An 11,987-nucleotide genomic window follows, 5' to 3' on the forward strand; every position below is an offset into this window, starting at 1 on the left:
CTCTAGTCTTGTCTCTTCCTCCTGCTCTTCTTCCTCCTTCTCCTTCTCCTCCTCCGCACATGAGCTGCAAAGCTCCTCGGTGCCTGGCAAAAATTCTTCTTCGCTGTCAGAAGTATCTCCACTGCTTGTGGAGAGTGCAAAACTGCAGCAACAGCCTCCTCTAAACTGAGTGCACGCTTCATTGTGTCTGTGCAGAAATGACCACTCAGACCAGGCTGCAAAGTATTCTCATAGACTTCAAAGGTGCACCTGAATAAACATGCTATACCATACATCCAATAAGAGAGAGGAGGCACACTCTTGATCAAGAAAAAACATAAGCGCACGCCTTTGATCTCCCCCCCCCCCCCCCCCCCCCCCTCTCTCTCTCTCTCTCACACACACACACACACATGCACATACATACATACACAATACCATTTTATGGTGGTTAGCTGTTTTATTGTCATGCATTTTACAAGGTAAGATAACCATGTCCTGCATTCAAAACCACTGAAAATGTCTATGGTGGTGCTGTGCCTAATATTGTGCTGGTGTATGCTGGGTAATCGCACAGCTAGCGACTGGGTGACTTTATTCACCCGCTTCGGCTGTTGTCAGTCCATATCCTCTAGATATGGACCATCTCCTGCTAGATTGTTCAGAAGGTTGTTATCATCCATCCAGATGGAGGATCACTAACAGGAGCGTGGGAAGACTCCAGAATCCACTCTGGCTGCAATCCGGTGGATACAGGAGTGTGTACAGGTAAGACCGTTTAAACGGACAGCATTTATAGAATGACTATTAAAAGTCAGACCAGCGAGTGTCAATAATGTTAATGTGGTTATGTTAGTAATACACCGAGTGCTAATATAACAGCTTTAAGATGCATTTGTAGATGTTATTACGTGTTTTACCGTCTTTATGGTGCTAGCTTAAAGTTATGGTGTAAACGTTAGCTTATATTGGAGTAAAGCTGTTACTGTTTAAACGATGTTAGCACAGAAATATTAGCTTCTGTCATGACTGACGAAGTTACTAGTTAATAAAGTTTCCAGTAAAGTGTTTAATCGCAGCCACAGACTGACAGCAAATATCTCGATTAGCTTCAGTGCATCTGTAATAAATATGTGCAAGTTTCAGTGCTTCGTTTAAACTGTATGATACTTATACTGACCCAGGGTCAGTGTAAAATACAATCCTAGCTGTGTGAACAAAGCCTGGCTCCTTTAATCCTGCATGAAAAACCTCAGGATGCAGGCTATTATTACTCTTTCCTGCTGGCACACCTGTCACACCTGAGAGTCAGCTAGAAACTTACAGTGACGTGGACATCATGCAAAGACTGCCAGACTCTGTAATACTGCGAATGATCAGTGACTCAAGTTAACACTAAACTTTAAACGGTACCTCTGTGTCTCTGTGTGCTGAACATTTAGGATTGAGTCAGGCTGCATCTGTGTTAGTCCTCTGACAGACTGGTGACCTGTCCAGGTGTGCTCTACCTATGACTACTGGGACAGGCTCTAGCTCCTGTAATAGAAATTTTATGTTATTCTCATTTAAAGCATTTAAGTGCTTATGCATATGCTTAGTTGTGACACTGTTATAGACTGTTCAATGAAGGTTTCTAAAACTAGATGAACTTACTTCAGCAGTTTGAGAAAACAACTCCCTTTACAGGTGCTGATAACGTCAAGGGCACAAAACAGCATAACCATTGATCCGTTAGGTTTCATAGCGAGACACGTGAAGTGGCAGAGCTGACATGACTGAACTGTGATGTTTGATGTGTGTTTGCTCTCCTGTGCACAGTAATAAATAGCATGATCACAGCTCTTTCTGTGTTGCAGACTTTATTTAAAAAATTCCATGACATCTACTATAACTGAACCAACCTGGTGCTCTTCATTTATGGAGGCTGTTGAGTCTGAATGTTGGATGTTGTGTATCTCGTGTTCTCTGGGCTTTGTTGTCCTCAGTCTTTTTGCAGGATCAGAAAACAAAACCGGGAGGCGCGTAAATGTTTCTTCTCCATGATGTTTCTTCAAATGTTTCTTCTGGATGATGATATGACCGTGACACGGGATGCCACCTTTGGTCTTGTGACAAAGCAAAGCTCAGGAAGAAGTGTGATTAAATGGTACCCACATGTTGAGAAGGATGTACAGGGCACCTGCAGCCAAATCCAAGCTTCAGCTTAGTTGTAGTTGCAGAATGCTATAGGACTGAGACATCTAAGGCATCAAATGTTTGATTAAACGGATGAAAAAGAGAAGTTTTTTCCCTATAATTATCACTTCTTAAAATCTGTAGCAACTTCAAGTCTGTCAGCATGCTGAGCATGCTCAGAATGTGACAATATATTTTTGTTCAATATTTAATTTCTTTCAGTTGCAATTGTTAAATGAAAAAATATATATTCTTATAATTTAGCAAACGAATTTATAAAAAAAAAAATACATATATCTGTATTAGTTTTAGTAAATTAATTTGACACCTGTATTGAAAATACCATATTGTATTCATACAGAATCAGTATGGTATCATTGTTTGTCTGTTCACTGATTGTTGAAGCTAAGAGCTACTTTGATCTGTTTAGATCTAAAGTATCCAAAGTTGAGTTCTAATGTTTCTTCACCCCTGTGTGTGTGATATGTGATTTCCTACATGCTGGCAGAGCAGAGCAGCAGTTTGTGCTCACAGATGGTGACGGTGTGGAGAGACGGTGGTATTTCCTCAGAAGAACCAGCAGAGTCACAAAGGACACCAGTCCATCTCACCACCTTGACTTGCTGACTGATGTTCGTCTACACTGCACAGAGGAAATCAACTGACCGAGGTTTGTCCAGTGACGTGTTATGAAATGTATATTTGTTTTATGCTTACAGATATGTTTTTCTTGACAGAGGCTCTGCAGAGGTTAGACAAAGCAGAGAAAACATGTGCTTTACATTTTACTGTGATTTATTGAGATATTTGTTGCCTGATGTTCAGCAGGAATGGAGAAATAGAATCAAAGGGAGATGTTTTTCCTGTTTTTGTAATGATGTAAGTAAATCTTCAATATTATTTATTTGCTTGGTTATATTAGGAGCGTTTCTGAGTGAGGGGGAGAGGAGTCATCATCCAGGTAAAGTGACGTGGATCAGTGGATACACTTGTCTCCCCTTTAAAGGAGACGATCCAAGTCATCCTTAAATGTTAGCGCTTTCAAATACACAAACATTTTTAAAGGACAAAAATGAACATCCAACTTTGACTGTAATACAAAATAAATCTTTGCATGTGTGTTTTCAAACTCTCAGATGGGCAGTATATCAGTCTTGGACTGTCTAACCTGCCGGAGCAGCACTGAATGACCACCGCACGAGCATGTTCCTGCAACATTCAGCATCTGATCCTTCATCTGTGTGCTTCTGCTTTTGGTAAGTAGAGTTACCCAACTCCAGTAACTCTAAACACATGCCATCCATTTCTAACGGCCTGGTTACTTCCTGTCAGTTACTTTAGAAACCATGTGGTCACCTGACCTAACACTGTTTCTTCTTCTTCTCCTTAATGTTGAAGTGTCAAATGTCAAACAGCTGGAGAGGAAACTACACCAGTGTACTGGGATGTTTCAGCAACACGTGCCAGATGCTGTTCCTTCATGGTGACATCACCAGAGACAGTCCCGCCAACCTCAGGACCCATTGATTATGATGATCTGATCCATCAAACCCCCAGCAGGTGAACTTTATTCATGACATAACACCGCAACAATGTAAAAAATTAAACAGCAACAGTCTAAATGTAAAGTGCATTCTAAAGTCCTCTTCAATAAATTGTATGCAAAGAGTCATTCAGGTCACTACAGAACCCAGAGTCTTCATCATTAAATCTCTGGTTGCTTCAATTTTTCTATCCTATATCAGATATTTTAAAGGTTAGCTTAGGTAAAGTTCCATTCTCATGGTGAGGCAAAGTGCTTTATGTGTGTGTGTGCCCGTGTCATGAACGGCTATAAAAGGCCTATAATTAAAGAACAAAGCGGGGTTTGAGTTCGAGTTGCGGCAGACTGTCACTACTTGTAAATGGAACGCAGCCTTCCTACGGCGGACAGCTAATAACAGGAATCGGACGCGGTCCAGCCAAGTCCACAGCAACCACCATAGCAACCGCCTAGCATGACCTTAAAAACATATTCTGTCTTCATAACTATCAAAATCGTGAAATGATTTGCAAAGTGTGAAAGTGTTACAGCTGCAGAGAGCTATGGCGGTATCTATGGAAGCTGTTTACATAGCTAATAATATACGATGTAACCATGGAGACAGTCAGTCACTTGAGCTAGCGGTGCATGTTTACTACAGTGAATAAGGTGATTGAGTGCACAGCGTCCACACTCTGCAGGGGGTAAAGACATTACTTCAATATTGTTTTATATTGATATATATTAGCCTTCTGTTGACCATCACCTCAGGTTCACCATTACAGTTTCAGATTACAGATGCACACTGTCTAAACACATTCAAAAACTCATGTCTCAGAAATAAGCACAGCTGTTCATGTTTGTCATTAGAGTTTTATTTGTAAGAAAATTATGAACTTCATATTGTGCATTAAATAAAAGAACATTTCACAACTCTGAGTCAACAGAAACAGGTAACAGAAATGTCTCTAATGTGTACAGTGTAGTGTAAGCATTAAAAGATCATAAAGGAAAAACTAACATTTATGTGAAACTAATTGTAATAAAAAATGAGCAGGTGCTTTATAGATTTAAAAGAAAGAATCTGAAAACAACACTTTTTTGGTCTAAGTGATCAAAGTAGAAAACAGAACTGATGTTCAAGAACAAACCGTAGCTGCACTAATATTACACATCTCGATCGTTGTACTGAACAGACATGTTGCTTTTAAAACCACATGCAGTGTGTGACCATGACTGTTCACTGAGACCATGAACGCCACTTCGCTGAAGCATTCTTCTTCTTCTTCTTGCCATTAAATTGGAAGCAGAAGCAGCACGAGCTGATTTGATCTACTGAAAGGAAAAAGCAGAACATCTGAGTTGAAACCAGTCAGCTGAAATCATTAAGACAGGAACAAATTCAATGCAGTGTCTCAAGTGGCTTAGCCTGTTACAACTGTTGATACAAGCTAAATACGGTTAACACACAGTGTCAGGGAGCTCCAGTGTGGGAACTAGTGGCTTTAGGTTTGTAGTCATTTAACTTTCATCCATTCATTCATTTAATTCAGGAGGAAGAAATGCCAGGTTGGTGCAGGCTGGTTACATGCATTTGGTCCCATGCTGTCTTTAATTAAATGACTTGGTTCATTTTATGGCTGGGCTGTATGTGGGGTTATATCATGTTATTTGGGCAGGAGTACCTGTCCCCTGTTAGACTTAGAAAGTTTCTCCATAAGTAGAGTTTCTAACTCTTCTAGCACATCTGTGGCTGACAGCTTTTTGGTGGCTCTTTTTACCCCACACTGGTTGTGAGTGTGTAAATAGCCCCACTAGTTATTTTGGGTTGCAGTTAACTAGGGAGGAAGGGGTGGGTATGCCATGATTAGGTGAATAACAATTATATGTGATACATAAATTTCACAATGCATGCATATATCTCTATCAATTAAACCTGGCCTGAGGGCTGCCATTTTTTACATTCAGTTATTTCTCTTAGAAATGTTGGAACTAAATAATGAATGTGTTACAGTTAAAGTGAAACACTGGTCAGTGTAAATGGCTCATTGGGACACAGAAACCTTTAAATTAAACCTGATATCTAGTGTCAAACAATATCAAAGCTGTAAAAGATGTTTACATTCAGAATTTATAAAACTATTATTGTAAATAAATTCAAACAAGTGAGCTTTTCTCTTTGTGCTGAATATCAACACTGTGGTTTCTTAGACTGTAAGCTGTACTTTAGTGCAACCAGTTGCAGAAGCTGCCACTCCAAATGTCTTTTGATAACAAGAAAAAAATACCTTTTCAGTACACGGCCTGAAGTTCTTCTCCGACATCTTCTGCAATCGGCTTTGTCTGCTGGTTTGAAGACAATAAACCACAAAAAAGATGATTTAGTCACTTTGTCTGCGTCATGCAGCTCGAATGTGTCGTGTAACGATGTTGAATAGCCGTCGTTATCCCTCTGCTTTGAGCCTTTTATCAAAAGTTACAGCTAACTTCATGAAGTTGTACAAAAAGGCTTCATTTCGCCGAGACAGTGCGTTTCTGACTATTACATGCATTTGAATGGAGTTCTTGCACGAAACAAAGTATAAGTTTTCATTATGTGAATAACTTGTATTTTACACTGACCCTGGGTCAGTATCAACTTCATGAAGACAGCTGTAACTTTTGATAGAGGACTCACACACACACATATTTATGGCTTTGCCTTATAGAATTCAGCATCTCCGTGCTGAGGAAATAGGTTTTGCAGCTGTTTGAGCTAAGATTTTCAAGTTATTCACAAATTGAAAACCTATACTTTGTGTCGGGCGAGAACTCCATTCAAATGCATGTAATAGCGAGAAACGCACTAACGTGGTGAAATAAAGCGTTTTTCCATAAACTTCATAAAGACAGCTGTAAATTTTGAGAGAAGACTCACACACACATTGGGGGGATATTGAAGTCTATAAGATAAAGCCATGAATATGTTTGTCTGAGTCTTCTATCAAAAGTTACAGCAAGCTCTATGAAGTTGATGAGAAACGCGTTTCTCACTGTTACATGCATTTGAATTTAGTTCTTGCCCGACACAAAGTATAGGTTTTAATTTGTGAATAACTTGAAAATCTTAGCTCAAACAGCTGCAAAACCTATTTCCTGAGCACTGAGATGCTGAATTCTATAAGGCAAAGCCATAAATATGTGTGTGTGATTCTTCTATCAACAGTTACAGCTGTCTTCTTGAAGTTGATACTGACCCAGGGTCAGTGTAAAATACAATCCTAGCTGTGTGAACAAAGCTTGGCTCCTTTAATCCTGCATGACAAACCTCAGGATGCAGGTTATTATTACTCTTTCCTGCTGGCACACCTGAGAGTCAGCTAGAAACTTACAGTGACGTGGACATCATGCAAAGACTGCCAGACTCTGTAATACTGTGAATGATCAGTGACTCAAGTTAACACTAAACTTTAAACAGTACCTCTGTGTCTCTGTGTGCTGAACATTTAGGATTGAGTCTGCATTGACTTTATTTATTGAGACTTTAATGTGCTAAAAGCAGGTTGAAGACAGCTCAGAAACATTTGAAGATTAAAATTTAGCATTATGGCTGCTGGTGGTTTGTAAAGCCTATACTCAGCTGTAGTTTTTGTTACTAATTTATGTTTGTTGTTGTTTAACACAGATTTCAGAAGAGCAAATATGCTTAATAGTTTAACTAGATTTCATTTGTCAGTGTGGGACTGCTGAGTCACCTGAAGAACTCATTTCATTCATTCTCCACATGATGTTCATATACAGAAATGTTTCACAGGAACTGGTTCCTCCCAAACTGTGAACTAGTGTGTTTCCATAGATTATCTCTGTATGAATGTACTTTTAAATGAAGGCAAGTGTTTGTCCTTTTTTGTTCCTCAGTTACAGTACGTGATATCTTGATATCAGGCGGTCAACACTGGGGGAAGACAAGAAGCAGACGTACTTCCAAGAGGGAGCTGCAGTGAGGACACAGCCAGGTCACTGAGGTCAGAGGTCAGAATCTGAAACAGCTCAGGTTTATATTTTAGGGGTTATAAAAAATCAAAATGTATTTATGAAGAAACCTTTAAATAATAGTCATAATTATGATTATTATAAGAAATATCAAACATTTAAGTGGATTTTCTGTTACACATGTTGTATTAGCCCTGCAATAAACTGGCAGCCTGTCTTTGTCCTGTATCAGCTGGGATAGGCTTCATCCTCCCGCAACCCTGAATTGGATACATTGTATTCCAATTATGTAATCTGATCATTTACAAACTCAAGGTATCTAATCAAAATGTAAGTAATAATTATAAAATGGGAAAGCAGAAATAAGTGTGACATAAATGTAAATGTGTTAGCTGACATAGAGGACAGCTACATGTAGTCTGAAAAACCTTTGTTGTCAAGTTTGCAGGTATATCAGCACGAGACATTCTTACATAGAAGAGTCTGTTAAAGTCTCTAACTCAGCGAAGCATTATTGGTCCCGTCTGTTTGGATAAATATAGTAAGTTGATGTTTGTCCATTTATTGACACATTTTCTTAAGTGCTTATCCAGTTCAGGATCACAGTGGAGCTGCAGCTGGATATGTTCATTAAATAAACCTTACAAAAGTTAACAATAAACCTGCATCCATGTACGTTGTTGTCCACAGGATAAGAAAATCAAACTGGAACACTGTGGAACATGTTAATAAATGTTTGTGTGTTTATGCCTGTGTCTTTCACAGGAGGCGCTGGAAGGTTTCCCTAATAGTTCCTGGTGAATCAAAGCAGAACCATAAAGGTTGCTGGATTGCATGATGGCCTTACCCCTGAGCAGTCATCCTGTTAAAGGAGGAACCAGTTAGAAGCTGTTTTCAAAGTAGCTGAGCAGATTTCATCTCAAGTAAGCGATTAACTGTTTGTTCATCTGTTCTGCCACTTAAAGAGCATTTAAGGACGTCTTTTGAGTGTCCAGCTGAATTAATTCTACTGGCTCTCATGGTCATTTGTTATTATAGACATATTTTTCATGTTCATCCAGCTATTTAGTAAATTCTATCTATTTAGTAATATCCGTCAGCTATAAAATGTAATATAAATATAAAAAATATCTAAATATCTCCTGCACTTTATATTTTAATGATGTAAGTCTGTTATCGTGTTACATTAGCATTCCTCACATATCAATGAGATGCTGTACAGTACAATCCTACTGACGCAGCAGAGGGATAACGACGGCTATTCAACATCGTTACACGACACATTCGAGCTGCATGACACAGACAAAGTGACTAAATCATCTTTTTTATGGTTTATTGTCTTCAAACCAGCAGACAAAGCCGATTGCAGAAGATTTCGGAGAAGAACTTCAGGCCGTGTACTGAAAAGGTATTTTTTTCTTGTTATCAAAAGACATTTGGAGTGGCAGCTTCTGCAACTGGTTGCACTAAAGTACAGCTTACAGTCTAAGAAACCACAGTGTTGATATTCAGCACAAAGAGAAAAGCTCACTTGTTTGAATTTATTTACAATAATAGTTTTATAAATTCTGAATGTAAACATCTTTTACAGCTTTGATATTGTTTGACACTAGATATCAGGTTTAATTTAAAGGTTTCTGTGTCCCAATGAGCCATTTACACTGACCAGTGTTTCACTTTAACTGTAACACATTCATTATTTAGTTCCAACATTTCTAAGAGAAATAACTGAATGTAAAAAATGGCAGCCCTCAGGCCAGGTTTAATTGATAGAGATATATGCATGCATTGTGAAATTTATGTATCACATATAATTGTTATTCACCTAATCATGGCATACCCACCCCTTCCTCCCTAGTTAACTGCAACCCAAAATAACAACCCGTTCTCACTCCCAAAGCGTAACATTTTACGCTAGGTGACAAATCGTCACCATATTACGTTTTCGGCTACCCACCACGTTCCTAAATGACGACCTCGGAAAAAGAGGAAATATGAGAACCGTCTGGACTGAACCTACACATGTTCGCTCTTTTTCTTCAAATCGCTTAGAAACACGCTATTTAACATCATTAAAGTCCTGGTTAAGGTCAGGAATAAGGTTATGGTCAGGGCTAGGGATAAGGTTAGGTTTAGGGCTGGAATACAGGGCTGGAACGTCTACTACCGCGGGAGCGTCATTGCACTGGATTCCAGCCATAACCCGCCGCGTACCATAAGAACGCCGAAGGTCTCCTTTCGCGTTCCTCAGGAACGCCGCGGGACGTGACAAAACGTCGACATGTTACGCCTCGGGAGTGAGAACGCTCTGAAAATAACTAGTGGGGCTATTTACACACTCACAACCAGTGTGGGGTAAAAAGAGCCACCAAAAAGCTGTCAGCCACAGATGTGCTAGAAGAGTTAGAAACTCTACTTATGGAGAAACTAACAGGGGACAGGTACTCCTGCCCAAATAACATGATATAACCCCACATACAGCCCAGCCATAAAATGAACCAAGTCATTTAATTAAAGACAGCATGGGACCAAATGCATGTAACCAGCCTGCACCAACCTGGCATTTCTTCCTCCTGAATTAAATGAATGAATGGATGAAAGTTAAATGACTACAAACCTAAAGCCACTAGTTCCCACACTGGAGCTCCCTGACACTGTGTGTTAACCGTATTTAGCTTGTATCAACAGTTGTAACAGGCTAAGCCACTTGAGACACTGCATTGAATTTGTTCCTGTCTTAATGATTTCAGCTGACTGGTTTCAACTCAGATGTTCTGCTTTTTCCTTTCAGTAGATCAAATCAGCTCGTGCTGCTTCTGCTTCCAATTTAATGGCAAGAAGAAGAAGAAGAATGCTTCAGCGAAGTGGCGTTCATGGTCTCAGTGAACAGTCATGGTCACACACTGCATGTGGTTTTAAAAGCAACATGTCTGTTCAGTACAACGATCGAGATGTGTAATATTAGTGCAGCTACGGTTTGTTCTTGAACATCAGTTCTGTTTTCTACTTTGATCACTTAGACCAAAAAAGTGTTGTTTTCAGATTCTTTCTTTTAAATCTATAAAGCACCTGCTCATTTTTTATTACAATTAGTTTCACATAAATGTTAGTTTTTCCTTTATGATCTTTTAATGCTTACACTACACTGTACACATTAGAGACATTTCTGTTACCTGTTTCTGTTGACTCAGAGTTGTGAAATGTTCTTTTATTTAATGCACAATATGAAGTTCATAATTTTCTTACAAATAAAACTCTAATGACAAACATGAACAGCTGTGCTTATTTCTGAGACATGAGTTTTTGAATGTGTTTAGACAGTGTGCATCTGTAATCTGAAACTGTAATGGTGAACCTGAGGTGATGGTCAACAGAAGGCTAATATATATCAATATAAAACAATATTGAAGTAATGTCTTTACCCCCTGCAGAGTGTGGACGCTGTGCACTCAATCACCTTATTCACTGTAGTAAACATGCACCGCTAGCTCAAGTGACTGACTGTCTCCATGGTTACATCGTATATTATTAGCTATGTAAACAGCTTCCATAGATACCGCCATAGCTCTCTGCAGCTGTAACACTTTCACACTTTGCAAATCATTTCACGATTTTGATAGTTATGAAGACAGAATATGTTTTTAAGGTCATGCTAGGCGGTTGCTATGGTGGTTGCTGTGGACTTGGCTGGACCGCGTCCGATTCCTGTTATTAGCTGTCCGCCGTAGGAAGGCTGCGTTCCATTTACAAGTAGTGACAGTCTGCCGCAACTCGAACTCAAACCCCGCTTTGTTCTTTAATTATAGGCCTTTTATAGCCGTTCATGACACGGGCACACACACACATAAAGCACTTTGCCTCACCATGACAATGGAACTTTACCTAAGATAACCTTTAAAATATCTGATATAGGATAGAAAAATGAAGCAACCAGAGATTTAATGATGAAGACTCTAAAACCCACTATCTTGACAAAATAAAGCGTTTTTGAACAACTTCATATAAATCGCTGTAACTTTTGATAGAAGACTCAGACAAACATGTTTATGGCTTTATCTTATAGAACTCAATATCCCCGTGCTGGGCAAACAGAACAGGTTTTGCAGCCGTTTGAGCTAAGATTTTAAAATTATTCACATAATGAAAACCTATACTTTGTCTCAGGCGAGTTTCCCATTCAAATGCATGTAACATTGAGAAACGCATTGTCTTGGCGAAATAAAGCGTTTTTGAACAACTTCATATAAATCGCTGTAACTTTTGATAGAAGACTCAGACAAACATGTTTATGGCTTTATCTTATAGAACTCAATATCCCCGTGCTGGGCAAACAGGTTTT

The 11,987-nt window shown here is 39.2% G+C and overlaps 1 long non-coding RNA gene across 7 annotated transcripts; it reads left to right on the forward strand.

Moving 5' to 3' along the window:
- Nucleotides 1-377: 377 nt before the first annotated feature.
- LOC147299957 (uncharacterized) lies at nucleotides 378-11,001 on the forward strand. Of its 7 annotated transcripts, none has more exons than XR_015128208.1 (10): nucleotides 378-461; nucleotides 667-747; nucleotides 1,965-2,824; nucleotides 3,077-3,185; nucleotides 3,291-3,410; nucleotides 3,553-3,714; nucleotides 7,574-7,687; nucleotides 8,414-8,571; nucleotides 8,999-9,056; nucleotides 10,440-11,000. It is a non-coding gene; the product is annotated as an uncharacterized LOC147299957 (long non-coding RNA). The 7 variants fall into 7 exon arrangements; XR_015128205.1 differs by having other exon boundaries at nucleotides 667-2,125; nucleotides 2,663-2,824; nucleotides 10,440-10,978; XR_015128210.1 differs by having other exon boundaries at nucleotides 667-2,824; nucleotides 7,574-7,680; nucleotides 10,440-11,001.
- Nucleotides 11,002-11,987: the final 986 nt, after the last annotated feature.

Source organism: Aulonocara sp. 'chitande type north' Nkhata Bay, unplaced genomic scaffold (assembly GCF_057382095.1).
Source record: "Aulonocara sp. 'chitande type north' Nkhata Bay isolate Kocher_YH1m ecotype deep benthic unplaced genomic scaffold, A_spYH_male_GT1.1 unmapped_scaffold_44, whole genome shotgun sequence".
Lineage (NCBI taxonomy): Eukaryota > Metazoa > Chordata > Actinopteri > Cichliformes > Cichlidae > Aulonocara > Aulonocara sp. 'chitande type north' Nkhata Bay.